Source organism: Contarinia nasturtii, unplaced genomic scaffold (genome assembly GCF_009176525.2).
Source record: "Contarinia nasturtii isolate CC-2019 unplaced genomic scaffold, AAFC_CNas_1.1 Cnas_scaffold_533, whole genome shotgun sequence".
Taxonomy (NCBI): Eukaryota; Metazoa; Arthropoda; class Insecta; order Diptera; family Cecidomyiidae; genus Contarinia; species Contarinia nasturtii.
In genome coordinates, this window is record NW_022197885.1 from 1,055,407 (window position 1) to 1,076,404 (window position 20,998).

The 20,998-nt window shown below is 34.9% G+C and overlaps 1 protein-coding gene across 2 annotated transcripts in view; it reads left to right on the plus strand.

Moving 5' to 3' along the window:
- The first annotated feature begins 1,589 nt into the window (after positions 1 to 1,589).
- Positions 1,590 to 20,998, plus strand: part of LOC116339642 — a 49,746-nt gene continuing 30,337 nt past the window's right edge. The window contains exon 1 of one of the 2 annotated variants that reach the window (XM_031765650.1): positions 1,590 to 1,955. The gene's annotated coding sequence lies outside the window, so the exon portion shown is untranslated. Of the gene's footprint in view, positions 1,956 to 4,486; positions 4,557 to 20,998 lie in introns of those variants that run through there. The other variant, XM_031765651.1, reaches the window with a different exon arrangement.

Below are 20,998 nucleotides of genomic sequence, written 5' to 3' on the forward strand. Positions count from 1 at the left end.
AAAAAAAAAAAAAAAAAACGAAATTTGTTGTTCAGATGAGAGAATTTTTAGTTTTTGAAAAATCAGCCCCCCCTGTAAAATATAGCTCGCACATTACTGTATTACTGTAATGCTTCATTGCAATTGTAATGTATTACTGCATTTTTTCTATTCGATAGACTAAAAAATAAAAAACCATAATTACTCAATTGAACGCATTGAACGCATTACTCAATTGAACCGGTTTTGTGGTTTGAACCGACGTACTAAAATCGATTTCAACCGAGGTTATTTCCCGGTCGCTTGATGAATTACTTGAGCGCGCAAAAAAGTGTATTGAAGAGAATGGAGACTATACATCGATTAATAATACGTAATGCATTTGTCTCAAAATATAAATCAGTTTGTTTTATTAATGTTTCATATTAAATACGTTTGGTCAAAGACAGACAATATATTGAACTAACTGGTCAGTTGAGCTGACAGTACGTTAGCCAGCTAAATGGGTTAAAACAATATACGTTATTGTTTTAATGATGAATCACTTCTCTTGATTTAATAGAAGTGATTGTTCATTATAACAATAACTTCTATTGTTTTAGTCCATTTAGCTGGCTAACGTACTGTCAGCTCAACTGACCAGTTGGTTCAATATATTGTCTGGTCAAAGAAAAAAAATGTGAGCCGTCCACTAATTCCATTGCGAAAGAGTATTTTTGATGAAGAATCACATTAAGTGAAATGACCGTAGTTAATGGCATTGGGTGTTAAATGGCATTTGAACGAAAATACACTTTTGCATTATGTGAGCGATATTGTTGAGTGCTGTAATTTCAAGTGCGACGTAATGACGAACATTTTCAACGCTATAAACTGCAATTTTTTCTCGCAAAAATGTGATTCTATATCAACAAAGAGCACAAGAGTTTCTTTTTTTCGAACGAAATTAACGGGGATGAAAAAATAATTGAGCATGCTCAAAAAATCAAAGTAATTTCGTCTGTTAATTGCTTCAATCTCTTAATTCATGTTTAATTGGAGCCGCAATTGGTTTTTTACTGACACGGTACACTGTTGTAGGTGGATTACGTTTCATGTTTCTTCGGCGAGCATGAAAATCATGCGATTTTGTATGTTGTAAAGCGACACAATCACCTATATTCTTTTCTTAACAAGAGAATACATTTGTGCAAGTCTGAAATGTGTCTGCTTTGAAATTGAGATGTAACGTTGGTTTGGTGTGGGTTTTGTTGACAGTTTCCAACGATTTGTGAGAATACGAGACACTCACACACAAATACAAGCACATGGAAAACCGAACAGTTTTTTTTTTAATAAATGTTTTCTTCTCTTTTCGAAATGTATTCGGCTTTCATACCAAGTGGCACCATGTTATCAGCAACACACGTTTCGTTGGTGTTGGTTATAAACAGAGAACGCGCGCATCCTTTGATAAATTTTCCATATTCTTGTCGCGCCGTTCAATCCAGTGTCGTTCCAATTTCTTGTGGCAGCATTCCAATGTGAATTTTCTCACATTTCCATGGATATGAACGAACGCTACAGCCTCATCCATCCACCGTATTTAATTCAGTATTGCGAGAGATTTTCATGTGAACGGTCCACATCTTTGCTGATTTGTGAATTCACATTTTACCAATATCAACTTTATTCTCGATTTGTGATTTGCGTGCTGTTGTTTAGTGAAGCTCTATTGATAGACAAACGACGAAAAGAAAGTCTGAAATAAAGAATATCGCAAAAGAAAATCGCCTCAAACGAATTGTGTGTCAAAAACTTTTTGGGTAAACTAATTTAAATCAGAAAAAACGTGAACCGAAAAGTGGAATATTAAAAGTGAGGAGAAAGTGAAAAAAAAATTGTGGTGATTTTGTGGTTTTATTGTGTACTTTTCTAGTGAAAGTTTGGACGATTTCCATACAACTGTTGTAAGGGGCTTTTTTCTGTTTTGCCATGTAAGTGTAATGACCGTTTTCAGAAACACAAATTATCTACCTTTGGCCATTTAGCATACGGTAAATGTATGACTAATATTTTGAAAAGTAAGAGATACATCTTCTTTTCTTACTTATGCTTTCTTCAAGATTTTTTTATGGAAAAAATGAATGGCGAATCGATGTCTGTGATTTTTTTCTGTTCATGTTTGATTTGTGCATCGATTGGATTTTACCAAGTAAATGGATGCTATTGAAAGTCATCATGATTGATATGGAATTTTATCAATTTAAAATATGAATTATCACAGTCACCGAAGAAATCTTCAATAGTTCTCTCAAATCGCAAATCAATTCCATGTGAATTTCTCTCAAAAAAATACAAAAAGCTTCACTCCTACATGCCTTTTTCTTATTTTGCTTATTCAAATGCAAATCTTTAATAATTCCTCTGTCATATACAGAAATTGTTGCGAGAGGGAGAAAAAAAACGACGAAAACCATATTAACGCGCGATGAACTGCGATAAATGTGTTCGGGGCATGAAAGAGAATAAGAGAGAGAGAGAAGAGAGAGAGAGAGAGAGAGAGAGAGAGAGAGAGAGAAGAAAAAGAATAAAAACCATATCTTGAGCAAAAGTCGAAAAAATAGAGAAAAAAGGAATAACCGTCAAATGTAACATAAAATCATTCCGATTTATTCTAAAATGCTGTAAATTTAACTCTATTTGTTGCATAAAATGCACACACACACACACATATATAGTAGAATAAAACCCCATCAAAAATAATGTTGGATACGTAAAGCAAACGACAAAAAGATACCACAACAAAAACGACCAAAAAATAAGGGAAAATGATGCAGACAATATCTATCTCCCGATTTTTTTAGTATGGTTTTGAACTTAATGAATTGTCTCAATTTATTTTAAACGAATTCTTCTCCTCTAAATTGTGTGTTTCGTTTCAGAAAAAAGAATTCTATTTTCTTATTCCCCGACCCCGTTTCCAGCCCTTATCAGCACAGCAAAAAAAGCTGTGCGAATCAAAGCTATAGTTGAGATGTGCGAAATGTAAACATATATCGGGTCATACACACAAAATGTATATGTTATGCTACATGTAGACACACGCATATAACATGTAGAACCTAACAAATCGATTCCAACCACATCCATTCCCGCGCGTACGATATCGTATGGGATAGAAAACACGGATAGACCAAAATGCCATTGCTACTGCTGCTGCTGCTGCTTCTGCTTCTGCTAGTTATTCACTAGCATAACAACTTTAAGAGTCCATCCCGAAGAATGAAATGAAATTGGCAACAACAACATTATAATCAATTCAATTGATTAGAATATTTCTCGTTTTTGTCTCTCTCCATATGTGAGTGTGCTTTTTGTGTGTGTGTGTTCTTTTTGCTCTTTTTCACTCGGTTTTTGCTGCTACTGAATTCTTGGTCGCTTTCTATCTCAATTCGGTTCAAGTCATCTTTGTATAATATTGATGTTGCCTATGTCTATATATATGTGGTAGCCACATTCACATATATACATATATCAATCGTATTCGTCTCCACACATTGGCCAATGACGTCGTCGGCAGTGATGTGCTCATATCTTGAATACTCTTTGCTATTAATATCGACGATATCTTCTTCCTCTTCTTATTTCTCTGTTGCTGCCACTGCTATTTTTGCCAAAGCCATGGAATTTTTTGGCGAACAACCGAAAGAAAGCGCTCACAATTCCATGCAAAATATTATCGTTGAATATCATTATTGGTTCGACAGTGCGACAGTTACTAAATAAAAATGAAAGAGACGTCAAATAAAAAAAGAACATACACATTCATGATTCGAACACTGTTTTGTTCAATGCTCACCCCCATCGAAAACGCATTTCACTTACAAAATATCTGTCAAAGCTTCAGCTGTTACATATTGTTGATGTGATCTTTCGTTTCGACAATTTATGTATACCATCTAGTTGTTGTTGTTTTCTTCGTTCTTTTCAAATTCATAATTTTTCGCTGATTTTTTTTCTCGGTCTCAAACACATCGAGAAAAAGAAAGTTACTTCGATTCTAAAAATGGTATATCTATACTTAAAGTGTCTGATGTCAATGGAGCATTTGTCGATAGAATATTTTTTAAGCCACCGCGTCATGCAAATCTCAATAATATTTTTATGAGTCGTCGTCCTACTTTTCGGTCCAACGTTTCGTTCTTCTCTTCTCTTTTTTTTCTCAATTTTGTGTGTTTGTGAGTTGGCGTGTTATTCAACTGCCCTTCTAACAGTTGCCTCACAGCAAGTACACATAGCAAGGAGGCAAAAAAAAAGCTGATAAAACACAAACAATGCTCGAAAACTTGAAAATAAAAAAAAACACCACATCTGCAAAAACTAAAAGAATGTGGCATAGGGCAATGTGAACCATAAAAATAAAATAAATGAACATTTTTTTCCACTCTCCCAGTATTATCGAACTTCTTTTCCTTCGTTTAGTGCATACTTTAGCTTTATCCACTCGATGACGACGACAATGACAAAGATTCCAACGACAACGGCGGCGGCGGTAGCGGTGGCGTTCACATTGCTTCACAAATCATTTGCAGCATGTGCGTATGCCAGTTTTATAGTTTTTCCATTTTTATCCTAAATAACAGAACTATTGGAAAAAACCAAAAATCGAAACAAGAAATGAACAAATCTTTTTGCCTTTTGACTTGTTCGTATTTCTACACGTATTCGTCGTTGCCGTTGCTGTCGCCGCATGTTTTCTCTATTATACGATATTTGATAACTTTTCATCCTGTAATCAAAACTCAAGAAAGAAAAACATTTAGGAGCACACATTAAAGTCGATGGGAAACAATTTTCTTGAGCCTCAACTGTGATTTTCTTCGTTTTTCATTTTACATTTACCTCTTGCTCAATTTGCTTTGGTCGAAACTTTGAATCTTTTTTTTTCATAATATAATTTTGATCCTTTGTGTTTTTCGTTCACCGCACTTTTTATTCATTCTTACTACCTTTCATTTTTGATTGCATTTTATTTGACTTGTAATATTACAAAAGCTTTTCTTTGTACTAAGTATTACTTTTATGGATTCGATGCTTTGAATATTTGATTCAATATGGGAACATTTTGTTGACGGCTAACAGCGTCGACCTGATGCGAAACCGTTTTATTATGACTGCACAAGATGTCGAAGTGCAGACCGTTATACGCGTCTCCGAGTAACACATAAATATTATTCACGCACATTTTTATCGTGTCGTTTCAAATTCATCGAGCAAACGAATGGACACTTGAGAGTCTCTCGCATCTTTGTGCCTGTCTACGTGCGAAACGACCACATTACCAGAGTCTAGAGTGGCACTCATATAGTTTCATTCATAGCAAATGCCACACTTGGAATGTGAAATAAATAACAATACGACATTTTTCGAGTCGTTTTCGCTGATTCGATCAGCACTTCACAAAAATTGTGAGTCTAATGATGAGGTTGCTTTTGTTGACTAACAATAAGAATCGGGAGAAAGAAAAATCAATTTGTTCGTTGAAGGTGCAAATGTAGAGCAATATTCAATCGATGACAAAGCAACATCCGAAAGAATCGAAAGCAAAAGAAAAAAACGGGAAACGGTATACGAGTTATTTGGACCCCAAAAAAACTCCCCATTGTAACAAATAATTTACGCATTAGTTCTTTTTTTCATCTCGTTCACTCCGTTCGCTTTTATCGTTAAAGAGAAAATTATTTCCATCATAAAAACTGAGAGAGAAAACATTTTTTTATTGAAAAGGAGACAGAGAGTGAGAATAATTTGTGCACACACACCAAAAAATGACAACAACTAATGCGAGGAGATTTTTTTGTCGAGAAATCCAACACAGCAGCAGAAAAAATCATTCGATTGATGTGAATTTATTATGCTGGTATCAAATGAGTGCTATTCATTTCAGAATGCGTTGCAATAAAGTTTCTATATATGTGTGTGTCTGTTTTTTCCCTTCGTGTGCCTATTATTGAATTCGATTCAAATCGATTTCTATTCACGAAATCGGATATTGAGCGGATTTAGATGAGCTTTTCATCGCGTTCGTTCTCAATCAGCTCAAACAAACGAACGAATGTGATGAATTTTGTTTGGTGAATGCTTAAAAAAGCTCGAAACAGAAAAAAAACACTTTATTCCACTCTCGCCTCGTGGCTCCAAAAGGTGGAGTTGGCTGGTTGCAGCGTGCTATTTTTGTTTTGCCGAGATTTGTTTGAACAGAGTGAATGAGAGTAAATCGAACACAGAACATCGCCGGAAATTTATGCCATCATTTGCATTTATTTCCATTTACGAGTATACACATGAAAAGTGTATCTGAGCTCATTAGTATGGTTATCTAATGTTCTGTGGATGCGGAATGTCACACAATTTCCAGTACGCTATTTATCGAAAACCTAATAATATTGTCGCGAAAGAGATGGAAACCAGAGACAGAGAGAGAGAGAGAGCGCGCGCAACCTGCTTCCGCTTGGCAATAGTCAACCAAGCGTGTCAGCATAAGATTAATAATAAAACTAAGCTGCACACCAACAAAGCAATAACAATGATTAAAATCCCCCAGAGACTTGAACGATATTTTGTATTCGTCTGTGTGTTTCTTAAGTAAAAAAAGTTTGTGTCTTCGCGCGATGTCTCAATACAAAACTTTTTGGCGTTCAAGTAGTCAGACTTCATGCGATGCTGTCGCCCCACAACCACCACTGCCATCACCACCACTGTCAACACAACCGAAAAACATTACAAAAACATAAGCGTTACATTTTGAAGCGCAACGTGTATTAAATAATTTGGTTTAAAATGCCACCAAATTTCGGTTGGTATTTTCAGGTTTGCTCAATTTTCGTTCTGCAGAACCTGAACCCGGGGCACATTCATTTCTAATATACTTGGCTGGCGGATCGATACATTCTATAAAATGTATTTTCTCTCTTGCATTTTATAGTCACCCATTGAGTTGCAATGTGTTTCAATTTTACACCATTGCTCGTTATTTCCACGCTCGGTCGCACGCATCCGAAGAATGAAACGGAAAAAAACACATTCGATGATAACTTTTCGCAGTTTCCTTTGAATGGGAAAATTTTCCAAGTTAAACAAATATTCCGCATTTGAGATTCATTATAGATGCTCACTCACTCGTTTGCTCATTCGCTCAATTTTAAGAATGTGTAACTCCCAAAAAATCGTTAAATATGCATAGACAAGATGGATTCACATTTTGAAAACTCGAAACTAACATTTTCAGCACGTGAAACCACGAAAGGGCTTCATACAAACACAAACGCACCTATGCCATTACGAATACTCGATTCGCTACATATTTAGATTTGTCAGCTCGAAGCACTACACACACATATATATTTTTTTTTCTCTCTCGTTCATCCCAAATTCGTTGTAATTTAAAATTAACCGAAATGGTAAAATTTAAATCCGCTTTGAGACTTTGGTAACACAATGGCGAAGGATATATTTAATGCATGCTCAAACGAGTTGAAATTGATATAAAACTAAACTTGTAAATGGACAAAGATGCCGGCATTTCGTCTGGTGCAGAATGGTTGGTATTGATGGTTTTTTTGTGTGCCGTATTTTCAATGAGCAAAAAGGAGAGAAACCAAAAGTCCGGACAGACATAAAACAAACTAAAGTGTCTTCACTTAATAATTAGAAAAGATTGCTGATTTGGGAATAAAACGAACCAAATATATATATATATGTGGCGATAAATTCATCAAACTTTTCATGCTTTTTATACAATTCAGCCATGGTAGTATTTATATAGGTCATTCATAAAACTTTAAATGATGTTCATGGTACTTTTTCATTGCTATACTCGCTAACTACTCTGATATCTGCCGGAAATGGTATATATCTGGATTGCCTAATTTTCATAATATTATCCACAAAGTGAGTGAAAGAGCGAGAACAAAAAAAGTTTATTTGTTTTTGTCCTAATTTCGATGAATTGGTTCACCTTCATCATTTGCCTGATTAATTATACGCCATAAATTACTCTCAATACATTCTCTCGTACACATTAATACATTTTCCCTTTTTGTTTACGTAACTCTACTAGATTAATTGTGATGGTTTGAAATTCGATGCCGTGTTCAGAAGGTTCATGTTTTCAAATCAAAAGTCATTTTGCGTTTTACTTGAATTTTCGTTCGGTGCGTTTGTGTACGAGCCAGAGAGAGTTGCAAATTTATTAAATCCACTTGAATAATTTGGAAGAATACAAATGGCACCGTAATTGCTTGTTAATTGTACAATGGTGGTTGTTAGTGTTGTGTGCGGGCACATAAGCTCAAAAAGACAAAACCGCACAAGTATTCAAGTATTATTTTCATTTGCCTATGTACATCTGTGAACCGCAAAAGCTTCTAATGTGCTTTCATTTTATATGAATTGTACGCAATTGTAGTAAGAAAACAAAAGAATGCCAACGTAACAAATGAAAAGTAAAAAACAAAAAGAGTCACGAGGCGTGGGTGTGGATAGGATCGAGTAAATAAAGCTGTTTAAATACACATGTGAATTCGTTGATTCGCGAACAATTTGGAAATGGATTTTTTTTACTTATGCTTTTGTTTTTACTGATCAAATATGCAGGGATTTCTCGTTGTCTTCAGCTCGAACGACAGAATTTTCCATTTTCAAATGATGGGATGCGATGGAAAGAGAAAGACAATAACTTTCAAAAACACTTGAATGTTGCTATATCACTTGGATCATCAACGAATCACTATACTCAAATACACATACTGTTCCAGTAATCCACATTATATCAGACATATGACATGAAACAAAAAAAAATGTAAACACACTAGAGAGTTTGTCTCTGGCATACAGTTTAAATTTGAACATTTTCTCGTGCAAAATGAAATATTCATTTTCATTTGAATATATTGCACTTGTTCGCTCGCCCGCTGTGTATCATTCGCCTGTCTACCTAGTCGCTACGCGATGGGAAAATGAAGTACGCCCGCACCAAAAACATTGGATATGCATTTCAATCTTATGTTACCGAATTGATTTTCGAATGCAATAATTCAATACTCTCAATTGTGACGGCGGTTTTGTAGTTCTATGTTCTATGTTCGGATTCGAAAAAGTGACGTTAGTACAACACTTACGGTTTAAAATGTGTAAGCGAAATGTCTTTTTTCCTATTTATTTGAGAGAAACTGAATCGGTGGGAATTCATTTCAGGACGGCAAATTCACGTAGCTTCAAATATATTGGCATTTTTTTCTGTGATAGAAATATGGAAAGATAGAGATAAACGGTAAATGAAAGAGGAGGGGAGAGAGAGCAAAGGAACCACTTCAAATTGATTAAACCAAGAATGATAAATAAGTGAAGCATCATTGCGATCAGCCGCATTCCAATCGAACATTAAATAGATTTATACACGTAATAGCATTATTTTTAATATCAACGAAAATCGAACTGCGATTCACATTCAATTTCGATTTTTCCACAACAATATTCTCCCTTCTCGTTTTCCATTTTACCATATATCATTCAAATCGTCCAACCATCTACCAATTCCAGAATTATTTCCAATTTACGAATGAAAAAAATATAGCACGATAAGAACCATAACCATTGAAAACATTTTACGCATCTGATGGTATTGATATTGGTAGTTTGAAATCATAACTACAATTGAGCGCAGTGTAAAATTGAATTCAGCGATGAAGAATGGATATCGCCTTACCGAAGAAATGTGCTTATATGTTGGGGCTTCTTCATGGTAAATTCATTGGAAGTGTTTTATTGATCCACTTAGTGGAACGAATTCTCGGCAATCTGCCAATAGATGCATAATATCAGCTGCATTATTATGGAATTCCATGTAAAACAATCAATTTAACTGAATTGCAATGTGTTACACGATTGATTGTGTTTATGTTTTCACCCGCAATCGATAAATTATAAAATAGTTTTCGCAGAATCAGTAGCGTGTTCCACGTATGCCGACAATGCATTAATTAGCACCTTTACAATGGTATAGCATGCTTCATTAGTCATCATTCAATATGCAAAATCAATTTCTTTTATGTGGTCCCATATCGTGAGCAGCAAAATATTCACTGCATTACGTCATTGACTTTTTCAACTTGCGAAGACACCAAAAAAATGTGGATAGATATAAAGAAGACATTTGATGTTCAAAATCAAATATTTATTCAATTTAATCATTGGCATGTAGTCGAAATTCTGGCAAAGTGCGCGCCAAATTTATTTTGAGGCTATTCCGAAAGTTTGATAACATTGAGAGAGAAAAAATATCATTGATTTTATGCATACGCACGTTTAATACACATTACTCGAGACGATATTGACAGCAAAATACATATTTATGAAGGGACATTGAGCGATCAAATGGCAAACATCGCATCGAATTTCAATGTCAATTCGATCAATGTACAACTTTATAAACAAACACATGATTATATTTTAAATCTATCGATATGCGATGGGAAAATTGGCAAAAATTGCAGACGTTTCAGACTACCATTCAGACGGTTTGAAACATTTTTTGAAGACTTAGCTCGTGTATTAAATGGGATTAAAAAGATTTAAGACATTTCGAAATATTATTGGAAATCAAAGCGCAGCACTTTTTTTTCACTTTTTTGCACCCCAAATGGAAGGTCGAAAATATCCACCAGAGATATTTGAAAATGAGTCTATCGAACAGTCATGGACACCATTGATTCTGTAAATGGGTTTTTAGTTTGCCATTCGATCTCCAGAGGCTTTTCAACCATAGCCATTTACTAAATCATTGGAATTCGTGCTCTCTCGCACTTTTACGATGAAAAAATATGCCATTTTCGTACCGACGTCGAAATGGGAATTTTATTTTATGCTGACATTGGTGGTATTTCTCCAACTTTTCGCAATAAGTTATTCAATCTAAGCCAATCCATGTCCCCCCGCATCACATGAACGAAACTTCGAACCGAACAAGATATTACTGTCAATAGTAGTTGTGTTGATTTCTTTTGGCCAAACATGAACTCATATTTTCTGTTGAGCATGTGCACATGTATCATTTTAACCAATCACATGGCAAAAAACGTGTGCTGTGAAACACGGAATACGAATTGAAGAAATCTAGACGAACCGTTTTCTTTCTATCTCACGTTACGAATGGATAATTTTATTAAATGCCCATTAATACGACAATGAGCCGCACATGCACAATTTCTACTTGCTTTTTTTCCGCCACTCTTATCATTGTTGTTGGTGAAATGACTCGGGGCGCATATCGTGAAACTTGAACATAACTCAATTTCGATGTGAACAATGCTTACGGTGGTACAGTGGTATTGTAGCGCGCACAATTTTTTCTTGAAACGTTTTGTTCTTGTGGATATCCACGCGGAATCGATTGATTGATTGAAATGTCAAAGTTTGGCACGTTTATTTGATTCGTTTTTTTTCTGCCATTTCCAACTTTTATTAATTTGGAGAATGCGTATGCTACTGCACACACTCAACTCCGATGGGCTTTTCGTCGATTTGTTTTGTACAAGTCCATTGGTAATGATGGCGAGATAAGCAAATATACCAATTAAATCTTGCTTAATTAAGTTTCGAATGGAATGTTTTTCTCGATTGTGGTGATATGGCGACCAAAAATAAGCGAACCAGCCGAATACGGTCATCATTGTTGTCCATTGACAAAATGAATTAGGAGTCGAGCATTGAATTGAAGTTAAACAAAGTTTGTCTTTGCCTATTCTGTTGTTCGCTCTTCTTCTCTTTTTTTGTTGTTTTCTATATTTTTATCATCAAATGTGTGTCACATGACAAATTGACGCATATTGGTCGGCATTGCGCTAGAGCTACAGTTTTGTACGACAGTCTATCAAAAACAATCAAATGGAATTGTGAACACAGAACTAGAGTGTCTAAATAGATGAACACCATCACAGCCACTCGAACAATATTGCGAGGCAAAAGTTTTCTCTTTCTATTTCTCTAATAATACGCTGATTTTTTTTTTTGCTTCTGTTATTATTGTAGATTGCGTTGCGCTCCATCCAGTTTTGCTTCCATTCGCTTTTTAGTTTGCGCTACACTTATCCATTTACAGTTGCTCCCCATAATTTCTATGGTTTTCTCTCTCTCCCTCTTCCCTTTATCCTTTGCACCGTAGTTTCATTTTAACTGTAGCAAAAGCATACGCATTTAGTAATAGTTGCAGCCACTTTATGCTGGCTGTTGAAAGCGCGAAAATATAGAAAACACATAGAGAGAAAGATGGAAAGTTTTCATTCTTCTGGTCATTCTCCTCCATTTTCAATCCATCCATTGTGTTCAAAGTGCAACATAAATACGTTTCCATAGCAATATATGTGAGTGCGGGTGGTTTTTTCTTTTTATTTCAAATGGCTTTTGCTTTTGTCGTATTATTTATGCGATTAAATTAGTTTCATATATAATAACACAAATTTGTCGTGAGTTGCTTGCGCTTTCTTCGTTATTGTAAAAAACCTTTTGTGCAGCTTCCATCAAAATGCGTCAAAAGTGAAAATAGATCTTTTTGTGTTGCCATCATGCACATGATGGACGGAATGAAGTGGATGAAACTAAATAAGTGGAAACGGCACACAAACGGGACGAGAGATGAAAAATCAAACAACACAATCGACTCAATGACATTCAAAGGTAGACGTCAACGAATGCGTTTCGAGTGGAAAAATTCCTTTTGTGAATGGAAAATTCTATCAGTTTGTTGTCTATGTACAAAGCAAACTTACATTTCAACATCCACGAAACAATGTTATTTTTTTTAATCATATTAAATCAGTTGCAAAATGATCATTCGCCGTGAATCTTTCATATTCAATTCAATGTGCGGCTGGATTTTTAGCGCTTTCATCATAAAATCTCATCGTTATATGGTAAAATTTTATGGTCCGTTTTCTAATTTGTTTCAAACTATTTTTAATGCGAACTTATTATTCACGCTTTAATAGATATTGAAAATAATGACGTTATACTTTTATGATCTACTACAATGGTTTATGGTGCAAAACTCCATTGCAGACACATAAAATAAGCGTGAAATCAATGAAAAATCTTTCTACAAAAATGTAATAAGCTTTTTACGACCAAACCAGACATATCCGTAATATATATATCCCAGCATACATCCATGTATTGCATATATTCACCATTAATGGGCTGACAAGTCTTTCGCTTTGACATTGACCGTTTTAAGTTGTATTTCTTGCGGCCATAAGCAACAACAGAAAACCTAATTGCCGTATTTCTTTGGCATCCAAACGAAAAATCGGATGCGTGCCCTTTTTCCGCTGCCCAACTATAATTCAAATGAAATTTTCCTCATTTTGTATCATTTTGTTGTGCATGTATAAATAATTATTGCGGAGCAACATAAAAGAATATATTGCTTACTTTGCATGGATTTTTAGAATTTTTATTTGATTATTCATGTCTTTTCCAAAAGTTCATTTTGCGAAATTCAGACGATTTCATAGTCCCATGTTGTAAATAAAATGGTGTTTGCTATCGTTGATGACTTCTCGTCAAACATGCTGCAAGAGTTACTATAGCAATAATTGCCACTAAACATACTGTAATCCCAGCGACAGTAATCCGCATATGAAATATACATATAAACTACAACGAAGTAATCTTCATCTACAGCATTTTATTGGTCGCACGCTTTTCTTTGCGACATTGAAGGTCACCGTTAAGCCAAAGTTGAGGCAGCATACGCACTATATTACACAAAGTTATTACAGCGTTTGCCATACACATCGGACACTTTAAGTTGTCGCATTACGCTTGCGGCTCAAAATGAGTACATCCAACTTGGCTGGTTCTTGTATAAATTGCTACTAATATACTAAAATGAAATTTTATTATCATTACAAAATCAAGTGTAAATTATTGTCATCAACTTCGATATGTGATAATAGTATGATCGCAAAACTTTGTTAATGCTCGGATACGATAAACGAAAATGAGGTGAAACCGGAAGAGCACGAAATGCTGGTTTCACCGTAAAAAAAAATATAACGATGCTTTTTCGGATAGTGGAAAAAGTCGTACAGTTGATTATCGTAAATGATGAAAAACGTGAAATGGCCAAGACATCAGCATGCTACACCCAAGTCGGAATCAAAACGATTTATTATTTATTTATCGATTGGACGGGAATATTTGTCGGTTTTTATGCGTTGCATGACCAAATGATAGAAGAGGAAAAGAACGGCTTATAAATCATTCAACAAGAAAGTATGATACTTGTTCAGAAAACTATGTGATGTATTATTTTTATTATAATTATTTTTGCTTGAAGCATGTCACATGGTGTTGTTATATAGTCTTGTCACGTTCTGGAACCAGTGAGAATGTGTCGATTATGGGTTCTCGCAATTACAACCTAATAAAACGGCAATTTTGCATAAATATCGCACTGTCTATCTAACTTATCGCAATGGAATTGCATTGGACACTAAATGGAAAGCGTTAAAAAGATGCTCACAAATCCATTAGCATGACGATTCAACTTATATACGGTTTTTATGCTAAAGAGCCATTGCGACTGAATGTGTGTGTGTACGCAAAATATGAATGTCTACTGAATAAATCTGTATTGTTCATAGACCGAATATAAATCGTACAGCTGGCTGCTTGGTTGGATGGTTATTGTGGTAAGTGCACATAAAACCCACGAAGAAACCACATGAAAATGATATTCGTTGAGGACTCCTTTTTTCCATTTTTTCTTTGCTCTTCTTATTTATATCGAGGATTATCCAAGGGTCGTAAATAATGGTGTTACAGGCATACGCCACGTCGATTTAATGGAACTGATTTTCTGTTTTCCAATTTTTAAGTGTATAAATACACATTCAAATCTTAACTTTCTTACTCCTTCGCCTCTTCGTCTTTCGGTCTGCCATTCACAAATAGCAATCCGCTAAGCATACAGAAGAACGAAAGCTTAAACTTCCGCACCCATCGGATTTAATACAATAGACATATTTGCTATGGCCTGATTTCATTGTGTAATGTTCGTATTTATGATTATTTGCTTGCCATCAAAGCTAGCACATTGGATTACATTTTATTATCAAACATTTTTGTTGAGCAATAAGACGGTTGTACAGCGAATGAGAGAGACATCGCATCGCATAATTGCAAAAACTAAACAAGATTCGTAATTTTAACACTGTTTATATTGTGTTCGACAAGTTAAATGCGAATTATTCCATTGCGTAAATCATTTCAATCGTAAGAATCAGTCATTTTCAATGTTTATTACGAAATATTTCGCATAAATCACAATCTATGTCGATTTTATAACATGGAAATAGCCAAAGGTAATTTGCCGACACTTTTCACATTCATAGGCCGCCCACTCGACAAAGATAAACCGAAAACCATGCATGTCTTCCGGACAATATCACATTTATTTTCCTTAAATCCATTTGACAAAATGTTTATCTTCCCAGATATATCAAAATAAGCCAACAGAATGTAAAAAACACAAGAATTGAATTTTTTTTTACTTCATAAAGAATTTTGACCTGAAATAAAAATGGAATTTTCGCCTCTTACTTAAAACATTGCCACTGATTAGTCCAAAGTAAAGGAAGAACGACATTCCCTTGGACACATGTGTTTCGCCTGCCTTTTCGAAAATGTCTTTTAAATGATACAAAAGCATTCGGTGGTCAGGTGGCAATGGTGCGATTGAAATTGCGACGGATTCATAAATATCCATTTTAAAAATTTAATTTTTTAACGAAAATTTTAAACAAAAAGCCAACACAAAGTAATGCATAGCTAATTGACCGCATCTGCTCTATGCGATGTTGTACATAGAATTTCTTTTTCTGCTGTTGCCAAAATATTTTAATGATGGAATTTAATATAGTGTTATTAGTGTCATGTTCGCTGAACAGCAACCACATAAATACGAGCGTGCAACGAAAATAATGCTTGACTTAATTAACTCGAACTAAGTTTGTCGGCTACTTTTCTGCTCGACTGTTTTTGAAAAAAAAAAACTCTACAAATGATTTGAATGTGGTTGCTAATGGTTGGTGACCTCGATAAATTTTAACAAAACCCATCTCGCTTCAAAATGTTTGTTTCATTGTGTGTCCAAATGGTAAATATTACAAAATTACAAATCGCATTTTCATTTTGGGCGCGCTGACTCAATGTGTATCACTGCAATGGCAGAGTGCTAACTAACGAATGGTACAAACGACATTCACTGTCGACAAAGATTAAATTCAAATGCGGTACCATTGAAATACACACAAACAATGTTGATGACACTGTTGCCAGTTTACCCGTTGTTGTTGTTTGCAACGTTTCACACAAATGCTAAATTATTGTTTCGATAATCAGATCAAATTCACGAGCATCAGAGTTCGTGCGTTCAGTTCATTTCACTCTCGGAACTGTCCTTGATGATTAAATGTACTGCTGTATAACCGAGAGAAAATTGGCGCAAGTTGAAATTCTCAATTAAAATTTTAAAATGTCAACATACATACACACTCACAAGGTAATTTGAATGTACAAATTCACTTAACGTCATGCATATCGCTTATTATCGTTTTTGCATTGAGGACGCTTAGCGTATGGGAAAAAGGAAAGGGGCAAGAACCTTTTGATGTGCATGGTATCGGTATGTAAAAAAACAATTGCGCACACACATACATGCATAAATGGACTATAAAGTATAGGCATTCATTGAGACACATGCAAATATTCAATGAATATTGAGTTAGCGTCGTATTCAGAGGCGAACCCATCCATCCGGCTCACTGTCAATAAAATTCCAATAAAAAGAAGCAATTAAAATCGATTTTATAGACACATAACAAATCGAATTGTTCCAATCAAAGCCTGTATTGCGACTGAACACATGCAGTGTGTGTGTATGTGTGTCATTAACACAGTTAGCATTGTCACTGAATCTAAATGCTGGCAGCTTTGCGCATAATTTATCGGCAACAACAACAAAAAAATAACAATATCAACACCATCCTGGTTGTGATTCACGTCAATGAACTCGTTAAAAGCATTTCAAATTGTGTATGTTGTATGTAAACACTATAAAAACCGAATTGACTAGAACTCAGCTGGAATCAGAATGCAAACACGCGACTCATTCCAATTGGATTTAGTATTTAGTTTGTTACACAAGCGAAAAACGATTTGATGAGCATAAGGAAGCCAATCACTTGTCATCACAATCCCCATATTATTATTTGATGAAAGAAAATAAGTACACAAACTAAAATGGCAGCGAAGATAAAGAAGAAAAATTGTTACTATATGTTTTCTTCGTGTTTGTCACTCTCTTCAGCTCTTTCCCATTCTCCATTTATATATCGTAGCGTGAATCATATTTTATCTATTCGCTCATGTTTTCGACGTCAACCGAGTGCAAACATTACGTGCTGGATTAGAATTTGTCTCGCACTATGTACCAAAAAACAAAGAAGCAAATGATATTTGACCAGCACCACTAGCATATGTGTTGGGAGAGTGTGAAAGGTGGGAACGTTGAGAACAAAATATCCATAGCCGCATGCAACAGACTTCAAATGAAAACGAACCGACACCACTCAAAGTGACAGAGTACAGAAAAGTATTCAGTAAAAAGAAACGTGCACTGGATGGTTGAATAGTTTGTTTTCGTTTTTTTTTCACATGACAAATGATGGGAATGTTGTTGATTTTGTTATACATTCGTATTTTAATCTATATCGGTTGAGTTCTAGGCAAAATTCAGATTGTTTTTCTATCTTTGCAATTCAACATGAGAAGTGTCAATATTGTGATTATCGACCGGAAGCTGTACCAAATACACAAAAACTTTTTGCTACGCAAAAGAAACACATCAAATCGGTCATATGGTATAACAATTTATTTTGAAGTTTTATGAGTGAAACTGTTTCAAGAATTTCTTTTGATACAGTTTTATGCTAGGTTTTATGCTCGTTGAAACTTTGTGAAAACAACGCATTTTTTTGCTGTTATCCATTGCAAAGTTTGATCAGCATAAAAACCGTTCGAAAACTATCAAAACTATGATGATAGCAAATGTGTTGGCGCTGATATGGCAATCATTTGTAGATGCTAGCGAGATTTTCCATTGACATGGTTTAACCTCGAATGTTGTTGTATCACACAGGAAATAGTTACACACTGACGAGAAGACGAAAAAAAAATGTTGCCCATGTGAACCACAACGAATCTAAACCAAACGCCAATCGAACGAGATAGTGGTGATGGCTGTGATGGTTGAGAGGGGGCAATAAAAACATCACGCCAAAATAGTGCTTTGCGCTTGAACATGACATGATACGACACGAAAATGACGAAAGCAGTGACATTAAATGACTACTTGTATGGTATATTAAATACGCACTTTGACAACAATGAACATTGGCACACAAAGCGCACTACAACAATTTGCGAACATTTTACTATCATCGCACACAAAGCACACATGACCCAATATAACCATGGCATTTTGATAAAATCATCCACATGTGGATTTGTTCAATGCGTTTCCATTTTGTTAGCATTCAAAGCTATACTAATTTTATGCTCGACTTGAAATTAACTCGACTCAACTCGGTGCTTTCGTTTTTGTCGTCCATTTTGCACATACACATGCACCACGGACGATGCGATCAATAAATAAAATAAACGTTATGTGTGTGTATATGTTACCGGTGTTGACGACACTGTCTCGGGATTTTCCATTTCAATTCTGCTCAGTCATCTTTATAACAATGTATACCGCATTGAAACCTCATCACATGTTTAAAATTTCATCAAATTAATGACAGAGATTATGAATTATGCACAAATGAATGTTGCTTCTGCAGAAAATGAAATTTTACTGTTTATGCGTAATAAATATCATCTAACTATGTAAAACACCTGATCGGCATACATAAATCCGTTTCCAGAAGCTCATTGTTTGCACTTGCTAATGAAATTCATATGAAAACGATGGAGTGAATGCAAAAAAAAAGAGAACCGCTTTCGCACACGCGCTGCAGAAAGAGAGACGAGATAATTGGTTGATGGCTTCATTTTCGAGGAAAATGCTTTTGATTTATGTTGGTGTTGATGATTGCAAAAAATCAAATATAACAACGCTGTTGTTTATTCTTCTCTCAGCTGATAAAATATAATGAGGATAATGATTACGCGTTTCTTTTCCATTATTTTCATTTTGAATAAGATTATTTATGAGCGTTTCGTTGAATCAAAAAAATAAACTTTTGACAATGAGATCAACTTTGCTATTTAACATCACTCAAGGCATTCTGTTGCCGACACAAAAAAAAATAGAATATTAAATTCCCCTTGTGAATTCAAGCTCTCTATTTTTTTTCGCTTTATTTTTTGCTAAAGCAAAAGAAAAAAATATATTCTGTTATGCTGCTAAACTACAGACAATTTCCAATAATTTGGCGAGCGATTGAGTCTTATTTGATGTTTTCAAAAAATCATTTTTTTATAAATAAAATTCTTGAAATTTCTCTTCAGTTGCGCAAAATCTGAATCTATGATCCATTGAATATAAGTGGGTTTACTTCTTCGAAAAATTAAAGAGGCATCCATTTAATTGGATGGTATATTGGCTAAAATTAAAATATATGGGCAAATCACGCCATATGTACCGATAGCAACAAGATAATGCAACGAATAAATTCAATAAAATGTAAGCCTCCTTATCTCTGGGTTGGGTGAAGCCCCGTGCCACGTTAAACATATTTTGTTCATTGTGCATGCTATTTTTTGCCTTCTTTAATTTTCTTACATTCTTTTGTACTCTATATTCGCGCTGCCAAATAAATGTTTCGTCCTTTGTTGGTTCATAATTGAAAAAAAAGCGCCTGAGAATGTTTTGTTACGATAAAGTGCCAACGCGTTTATCATTCCGCCGAAGCCGTATCACATTGAGATTCAATTTTTTGATTGAATACGCTCACTCATGCCATCTTGAAAACGATGTACAAATCTTCTTTTTTTGATGTTTTGCCAGCTTTGGGCAACTGTTGCCAATATAATAAACATTATTGTTATTATCATTGCAAAATTTGATTTGGAAGCCAGCTCATCGTTTGTACGTTAATTGAAATGAACACAGTAAAAGCTTTTGTATACAATGAATATTGTCACTTGTAATAAGCAGTAGCAACTGGAAACGATGCTTTATTAAAAGACGCCGTACATTATACAGACAAAATAAATTAATCAAAATAGGAAATAAACTATGGCATGAGGAAGAAGGAAAAACAATGACACAATGGTCAATATAATGCTAACACAGCAGAAAAGTGTCAATTGGTGCGTTCATTAAATGCAATTTTATTATAGATGGGGCACATTTTTCGTAGAAGTGGTACTGATGTGTGCGTACTGATATGTGCGTGTACAAAACATCTTCTTATGATAATATTCTTAAATGTAGTCGCTTCAAGTTCATTGCGTAGAAGCCAACATATTTGCTATTCACATCGTATTGTGATAGACCTTTGTTCGATAAAAAGGCACATGAATATGCTGCTGAGATACATAGTGACAGCAACAAAAGCAGATGCCAAGCTTTATTTAAGCCCACGTCATCCCTCAATCAATCAATTTTTCTATAATTTTTTCTCTATTCGTTTCGTTTCCATTGAATAAACTGATAAGAAAATGAAGAAAACACACACGAACATCCAGTGAGCCTTAAATCATTTCGTTTAACAAACGCCAAAAGCAATAACAACAAAAAATCACATTAAATTTTCGCCCGGAAATCATTTCTAGGATTTCATATGTTGGAATGTTCATCATCGCCGTTTTACCTCATTTTCAGCACGCGATTGATTTTCATGCAGTGCTATCGCTTTACATCGTCACTGTAGTTATATAGTATATGGCATGACACTTTGTATATGGAGTA